This window comes from Ipomoea triloba, chromosome 9 (assembly GCF_003576645.1).
Source record: "Ipomoea triloba cultivar NCNSP0323 chromosome 9, ASM357664v1".
Classification (NCBI taxonomy): Eukaryota; Viridiplantae; Streptophyta; class Magnoliopsida; order Solanales; family Convolvulaceae; genus Ipomoea; species Ipomoea triloba.
The window spans coordinates 20,705,803-20,714,250 of record NC_044924.1 but is presented as its reverse complement, the minus strand read 5'-3'; positions in this window follow the sequence as shown (position 1 = coordinate 20,714,250).

Here is an 8,448-nt window from a genome sequence, read left to right as displayed (position 1 = left end):
ATTGGTCTAGTGTTTGAAATGGTTAAAGGCTTGAAAATATGCCTATTAGTCTAGTGTTTGAATCCTACTTGCTACATTTTAAAGCATAATGGAGAAACCTTGGAGCTAGTCACACGGCCAAGTCTTTGGAGCCAATTTTTGGTCAATGGAGGAAGTCAAAGTCAACATGGAGTAACTTTGCATGGATTACATACGCGTGAACACTACACCATTTCTACACGCGTGAAGGCTAATTTAAAGCACTATGGAGCATGCTATGGAGCTACTAAGAGTGAGACTTACACTTAGTCATTTTTATGCCTCAAATATTTTGGGTTCAGTACGTAATACCCTGAACCAGAAGAAATTTGAAGGTGGTGATTTTCTGAAGATCATTGTTCATACTCAAGCAAGAACCACCCAGAAAATATTTTGAAAGATCTACTTGCCCAAGGAATCAAATCAAGATTGCAACAAAGTCAAAAATATCAAGCTCTGAAGGATACAAAGTCTGCAATATCAAGCTGAGAATGCAACAAAGTCAAAAATTGGAAGCTACAAGTTTCAAGGATCAATCAAGCCATAAAAGAAGACTTTGTGAGCAATTTACAGAGGTAATTTGTCAAAAGTTGCCAGCGACATTAAATGTGCAGATCAAAATGGAGATTTTATCAGATCAAATTGGCAAGTTATCAGATCAACGGTATGGTCATTAAATGAGAAGGTATGACCATCAAGATTAGATTGGAATGATCAATCAGATCAAGTGAACGTTCAAAATTTGAATGTTCATAACAGGCAAATAATTCTTTGAATTATAAGAAGCCCAAGAAGACTTGAAGAATAGCACGGGGGAATACAGAGATAAAAAAAAGATTACAGCACTACGAACCAAAAACGTGAAAATCAACAAGTGGTGCTACTGAGCGGTGAATGCGATCAAAATACAAAGTGCTAAGATATTGAGCTATACACGAGAGAAATTCAAGTCTTAGAAAAGAAATCTTTATTTCTTTAAACAACAGTTGTATCTCTACCGATGGTAGAAAGGAGTGTAGCTGGGTGCGTAACACTCGGGTGAACTAAGTGCAGCTTTGTGCGTAACACTTGGTTGGAACGTAGCTTTGTGCGTAGTGTTCGGGAACGTAGCTTTGTGCGTAGCGTTTGGGGAGCGTAGCTTTGTGCGTAGCGCTCGGGAGCTTAGCTTTGTGCGAAGAGCTCGTGGTTGAGTGTAGCTTTGTGCGTAGCACTCGGGAGTTTCACTATTGTATCTGGGTGATTGAAGATAGTGGAAATCTTCCTTGGAGAAGGAAGAAGTGGAGTAGGAGAATTACACCATCTCTGAACCACTATAAATCTCTGCCTCTCATTTACTTTACTGCACTTTACATATTTGCATGTTTTAACTCACTAACCCTTTACGTACTGTGTTGATCATATCATCTGGGTTTGTGTGTTCCCACGTTCGCATGTGGCTCAAACTTTGCATATATATTCCTTGAGCTATTTTAAGAGTTTCCAACGTATTGCATGTCAAGTATCTCTTCAGTTCTACGCAGTTTCGTTTTATAGCACTTTACCGTACGATATTCCGCTGCACATTTCAAGTTGAATTTATTCACTTGAAATCTCTGTTGTTGAAGTGTTATAAAAGTTTTTAATTGTTAGAAAAGTCTATTCACCCCCCTCTAGACTTTTCACTACCCTATCGGGACCAACATAATTATATGTTATAAATCAAGTGTAGGCGATAGGTTTAAGTATCTTAAACCATTTCCATGTATGATCTGTAGGTAGCTGGAACTGGTTCAGGATCTTTGACTAAATGATTTCAGAGTTTCAAAACAACATTTAATACTATATTAAAGTATCGACTAATAGTTTCCCCTGACCTTTGAGAATTGTTTTGAATAATTCTATTTTTAACATGATGAGCAATATAATATGTAAAATTATTGCTACTTGCTCATCAATAAACATATTTCTTGTTGGTCTTAACCCCTGTATAGTTTGTAACATTGCACACAACTTTATAAAAACATGTCGATTCATCCTAAGTTGAGATATGCATTTTTCATCACAAGAACACATTGTTCATAACATATATTCTCGAGACCCTAAAGTATTAATAATATAAGATTTCACTCGTTTTTTATTAGAACGCAAAAATTATCAAGGTAGACATCATCATTATAAATAATAAACTCATAGAAGCACACATATCCAACCGCACACGAAACACAACTACACATCTTTTCCTTCTTTCAGTATGGGTTATTAAACGCAATCGAGCCGTAACTACAAATTAAATTTAAAACTTACAGTACTCAAAACTATAACAATAACTCATACAAAATGTATCAAAAACACATATTCTCGAATACAAATTACAAATAAAAAAATATAAAACAACAATACATGCAAATTACAAAAATATAAAACAATAAAACCTAGTGTTGGTCCCAAAACACTTAACAATTTGTCAGTGTCTTGTGCACAGCAGAATATAATAAATGTGTTGTGTGTGTTTCACGTGTAGATCATGCATGCATAAATAAATAATGGAAAGCAATAAAAGAAAAAGAAATTATAGTTGTTCGGAGGTGTATGTAATCCTCCTACTCCACTCTACTCCTATCTCCAGGAGGAATTCACAATATCCACCACTCCTTGGTTACAAGATACAATGAATTTCAGTGATCTAGTGTTTTGATCACCAAACCCACACTAATCACGCCCCAACCAGTGTCTCCAGCATTGGAACCAGCATTTCACACTCCTTTGTGACAATCCCCTACCTACACTCCGGTAGAGAAACCACTTGTTTGAAAAACAAGATTTTCCTGGCTTCCAACTTTGAGACTTCTTGATGGATTCTTCAATGAATTGTGATAAGCACCAAAAGTAGTCAGGATTAGGGTCAGTTTAAGGACTTTAACGCACTGTTTCTACACCCATTTGTAATTATTTCATGCATAATAAGCTCGGATGTGATCATTCTTGCAAATTCCACTTTATGTTGCGTTTCGAAGCCATTCCCGTAGGACAAAACAGGACCCAAGGTCAAAGGAAGGAACAAACGAAGAAACGAAGCGGGCACAAGAGGGTCCACGCCTCTCCCATGCGTGGGGATGGTGTGGAACAATTCCAGTATGGTTCCACGCCAGGTCTCCACACACGGAGTTAGCGTGGACGGGATCATTAAGGGCAAAATCGGGATTTGGCTAATGAAGACTATTTAAGTGAATCCTCAACATTTTTTAGGGGATCCCAATCCTAGTTTAGATCTGATTTCATTTTTCTTTCCCCTTAGGGGAATTTCCCCAAAATCCTTAGTTCTAGATTTCTTAGTTTAGGGAATAGATCTAGCTAGATTGGAGGAATTGAAGAGAAGATGTAATAGAGTTCTTGCATTAGATTGGTATATCTACTTTACTCTTACTTTCTTTAATTTCATTACAATTTCCATTTGATTTCATTGTTGTTATCTTTTTCTTTGATTTTAATGATTTAGATGATGATTGGATAGTTTAGTTTAGGGGATTGGATGCCCCAACCTAGCTATTGTGATTGATTGGTTGAAATTCTTCCATTAATTGTAGAAATGATGAACTAGGGTTCTAAGTCTTGTGTGGTTGATGCTTGTCTTGATTTGCTTCTATTTCCGAATGGGATAGATGGTAGAGTTAAGAGAAGTGTGGATTGCGCGATACCGGATCTGTTAGACATGTATGCCCTAGGAGCCAACATTTATTGTTTTGGGCATTAATTTCTTATTAAATAAATATAATAAATAATTGTTTTATTTATTTTATTAAGGCTTAGTTAATATTTGATATTATTCCATACAATCTTCTTAATTCTTCATTCTTAAGAGTTAAGAATATGAGTGACGAAGAATTAATAAATGAAGTATTGTAAAAATGTTCCTAGTCATAGGAATTCTTATTGGGCATTAAAATTCCGATAAGACTAGTACATTGTCCTTCTTATGGTGAGTCTCATGCCATTTTGTATGAGATACAAAGAGTGGACATGTGGATGATTGTTAGAGAACAAACCATTGAACATTGACTGACTACAACGTACCGCATGGTGTTTACATACGTGTCATCGGTATGTTGTATGTTACAAGTATGCAATAATCCTTTTACTTGAGACGACATGGTTGTCTCGTACATTTGGTGGACTAGTTTTTGCCAGTATGCGTATTTTGTTTCTTAAGGGACTATAAGTGTACTTGGTGGCCTAGTTTAGTATTGTACGGAGACATGTGTGCGTTCAATAGAGGATCTACCGCCTTGAGGTAACAAGGATGTTCCAGTCTATTCAATTATAATACAACGAGAATCTATGGCCAGAGTACAATGAAGTTGGACTTCAGGTTAAGAATATTGAATAGACATATTGACCGGGTTTATGAGTTTGACCAAGTTTGACCATGACCTTTACCTGGTTCGGAACAAGTGTTGTGTGGAAGGAATGTTGCATGATATTTGTAACGGAAAGGTTCATTATAATATATTAAAATATATTTATTGTCAACTAGCTAGTCATGATATACTGCTAGGTGTCGCTCATGACTTACGAGTTATTTAATAATGAGTTACTAAATATTACTCGTTGCTAGTTTGACTATGAACCTAGAAAGTCACACCATAATGGTTCGTGGTAATGCTGATAACTTTAAAAGAAATCGATAAAGAGTTGATATTGAATTAATACATTAATAACTGATTAATGAATTAATTCAATACTGGGTAGATTTGGGCTTTTAAAAGGCTAGCACCTTTGGGCCCAAACCAGGCCATATATATATAAGCCTTGCCCTATTTCTTAACTAAGAGAGAAGTGACAGAGAGATTATTCAGAAAAGAGTTTTCACGTGAAAATCTCTGGGAGTTCTCACGTGCCTAACCGGTGGACAGACTAGAGGCCGGACGTTTGGACGGTTTTGATTCTGCCAAAGCACGCTTCAAGGGTAAAACTTTCTAACTCCCTTTTTACATAGAATCATAGAAAAACAATTTGATGCTTCTGCTGCGCCTGTATGATTTTTCTAACAGTGGCATCAAGAGCCAGACTTTTCTATTGATTTTGTGATTAGATTAATTTGTGGTTTTTTATTTTTGATCTAAAAATTTTGGGTTAATTTATTCATATAATAATTTGATTATCATATGAAAAATGTTGTTTAGAATATATATTTGATATACGTAAAAGAGTTTTATGTGAGAGTTTCATATATATATTTGATATATATGAAATTAAAACAAAAAAAAAAAGTTTTTTTTTTGTTTTTACGTAAAAAGTTTTACGGTTTCTGCGCATTTACGATTCATTTTCCGATCGTCCTCTCCCCTGCGAATTCTCTGCTTCTTGCCTGTGTTTTCCGGTGAGTTAAGGCAACGGCGGCCTGGCCTCACGACTTGTTCTTGGAGAAGACGATGAAGAGTTCATCGTCGGATACCACAGCAACGTTGAGGCGGTGATGCGGAGAAGTCTGCTATGCGGCAGTTTGTTTGAAGACGTCGACGGCGGTTGGCTGTTCTAGCAGTCTCGGCCGGTTGTCGGCTGACTCCAGGCGACGCTTCATCGTTGTTCGTTTTTCCAGCAGTCTCGGATGGTAGTTGCAGTCTGATCGGAAGGCGCCATCGCAGGAGACGTGGTCTGCCATTCTTGGCGTGATGGTCAGACGGCGTTGATGTGCGAAAGCCGGAGGCAGACGACGTTGTTTGCCGGAAATCATGCGTAAATGGAGAAATTAATATTACCTTTTAAAATTATTTGATAATCAAGGTAATATTATATTTGAAAATAATATTATATATGATAATTAGAATTATATTACCAAATCAAATATTAGATATTTTTGGTGATATTAATTGTTATCATATTAAAAATTTTCTGTATATGATAATTAGAATTATATATTACTTAATTAAATATTAGTTATTTTAGGTGATATTAATTGTTATCATATTTGAAAATATTCTATATTGATAATTGGAAATTAATTACTACTAATTAAATATTAGATATTTTTGGTAGTATATATTAATTATTATCGTTATGATTATTTTCTATATTTGAAAAATTAATCTTTTGAAAGATTAAATGATAATACATTATTGTTACCATTTAAAATATGATTTTTATGGTACTAATAATTATATTGTTATAATCTTGAAATATTTATTTTTCTCCTTAAATAGTGATTCTTTATGTGATAATTGAATGCTATTTAGGTAAGTTTCCATGATTATAATATTTTAGATTAAAGTGTTTAATTTAAAATAAAATTATAATAGTAATTGATTGATTTCATGCAAATTTGATTTTGGTATGAAATTAATTAATTAATGGAAAGTTTTGTTTTGTTATATGGAAATTTGTTTCCATATAAAGTTTATTTTAAATTGACCCAAGTTTTTATGGTATAATTGGATTATATATATCTTATAAAGCCACAAATTAATGTATTTTTATTTTATGCTATGTATGGATTGCTTAGCATGTCGGTTTGGTCATGGACTTAGGACCCTTTGAATGAATGTGATTCATTTTGGGTTTTGCATTGTTTTTGGTGATTAATTAAAATTGGGGCCTGCGTGCCTCTTATCTATTATTGTAATGTAATCCCTTCCCGAAATATGTACTCCTTTTATGGCAGATAGAAAATGTATGTATGAAGAACCGAACACTTCAAGAGTTGAAGACCCGAAGACTTCAAGAGTTGAAGACTTGAATATGTATGATGGAAGCTTACATGTAATAGATAGGATTTTAATTTTTCACTATTCACTGTGCACGGTCAAAATTAGCTGGCTCAATTTTGACCATTTAGAAGTCCATGACCGATATCGAGTTTACTTTTCATGCCTTTATATATGTGATATATGTGAAAATGTTGCATGAGTAAAGTGAAACTTAATAATTCTTAAAATCTTCCCTTTATTAAAATATTAAGTTGTAAACGGTTAGGCCTCAAGAGTTGAGATTACCTAATCGTGGCTCTCCACCATCGTAAGAAATCAAATATTTTTCTTAGCACGGTGTCGGCTATGCCAACATAGGGGAAACGTGTTATTTTAAAATATTTTTTTTTTTTGGATTAACGAGGTAAACCCCACTCCTCACTATGTGAGTAAAGCCCTCGCCTTGTGATCCTAGCCGGCAAAGGACCACAAGGAGGTAAACCAACCTAAGTTAGGGCTTGAGGTTCGAACCCACGACCTCTCAGCTGCAGGTGTAACTCTCTTACCACTTGGGCTGCCCTTATGGGTTGTTTTTCTTATTTTAAACATGTGATGTGGTAGCACTTAGAAACTTTGCTTTTCAAGAAACCACTAAAGCTGAGAAAAGTCAAGGTTCAACTCTACTTGTTACCAGGATGGTGTGTTTGACTTAACTGAGTCCATTGGGCTAAGGTGCCCCTTAAGGTGAGGTTCAATGGGCCATGGAGCCCAAGTTTAATAAAATCGAATCATGCATGAGATGTACTGGCGAGTTGGCCACTTACAAATTTTTCAAATTCCAAGATACCCCTTAAGGTGAGGAATGAGATAAATTTGTAAGACCTCGATTACCCACTAGAAATCTTCCAACGGGATTTCCGTTTCTTGCTTGGGAAGTGCAGGATTCAAAAAATTTAGTGAGAGGTACTATTTGATTATATAATCGAAAATCAAATAGTTTAACAAAGAATCGTGTCTAATAATTAATTTTATTTTCTGCAGTTATTTTGAAATGGCTATAAATCCTTTGTCCAAAATACTCGAAGAAAACAAACTTATGTTAGGAACATCATGTAATAGGTTTTGATGATACCAACTGTTAAGAATCCCCAAGTCTCGATACATAGGCAAAACAATGTAAGTTCGATAAGTAAACTAAGAGCGAAAATACAACCGGGTAATTTGAGCTCAACTCGGGAAATATTTAAGCTTAAGGTAAACTTGTTTGAACAACTTAGAAGTTTTCGTGTTGTAAGCAAACAGATAGATCAGAAGCAGGCACGAGACAACTCTGGAGGAATAAGGGTCTACGAGACATCAACTAAGTCTCGAGACACAAGCCAAGTTCGAGAGGTAAGGACCTCTCGATATACCTATCGAGTTCGAGACGTAAAGAATATTCGAGAGATAGACCTCTCGATACATGGGATTGAAACATCAAGTGGTCGAGACATCTTTTATGGTCTCGATAAACCGGCACTTCTCCAAGAGGCTGAATGTTAGTCAACATGTGCAGATAAAATACTCTAAGTTTGGAGAAGAAGAATATCATGGAGATAAAATATTGAAGAGGTGCTGAGCGGGAGGTTTCAAAATGGACGGAAGTGGATGACACGTCAGACCTCCACCACAAACGGTCAAGAAGTGCACCAATCCTGAAGTGGTCAGATTCCCCAAACAAGGAATGATGGGAACATAAAAAGAGTAACTTTATCCAAAAGAAGCAAGTGAA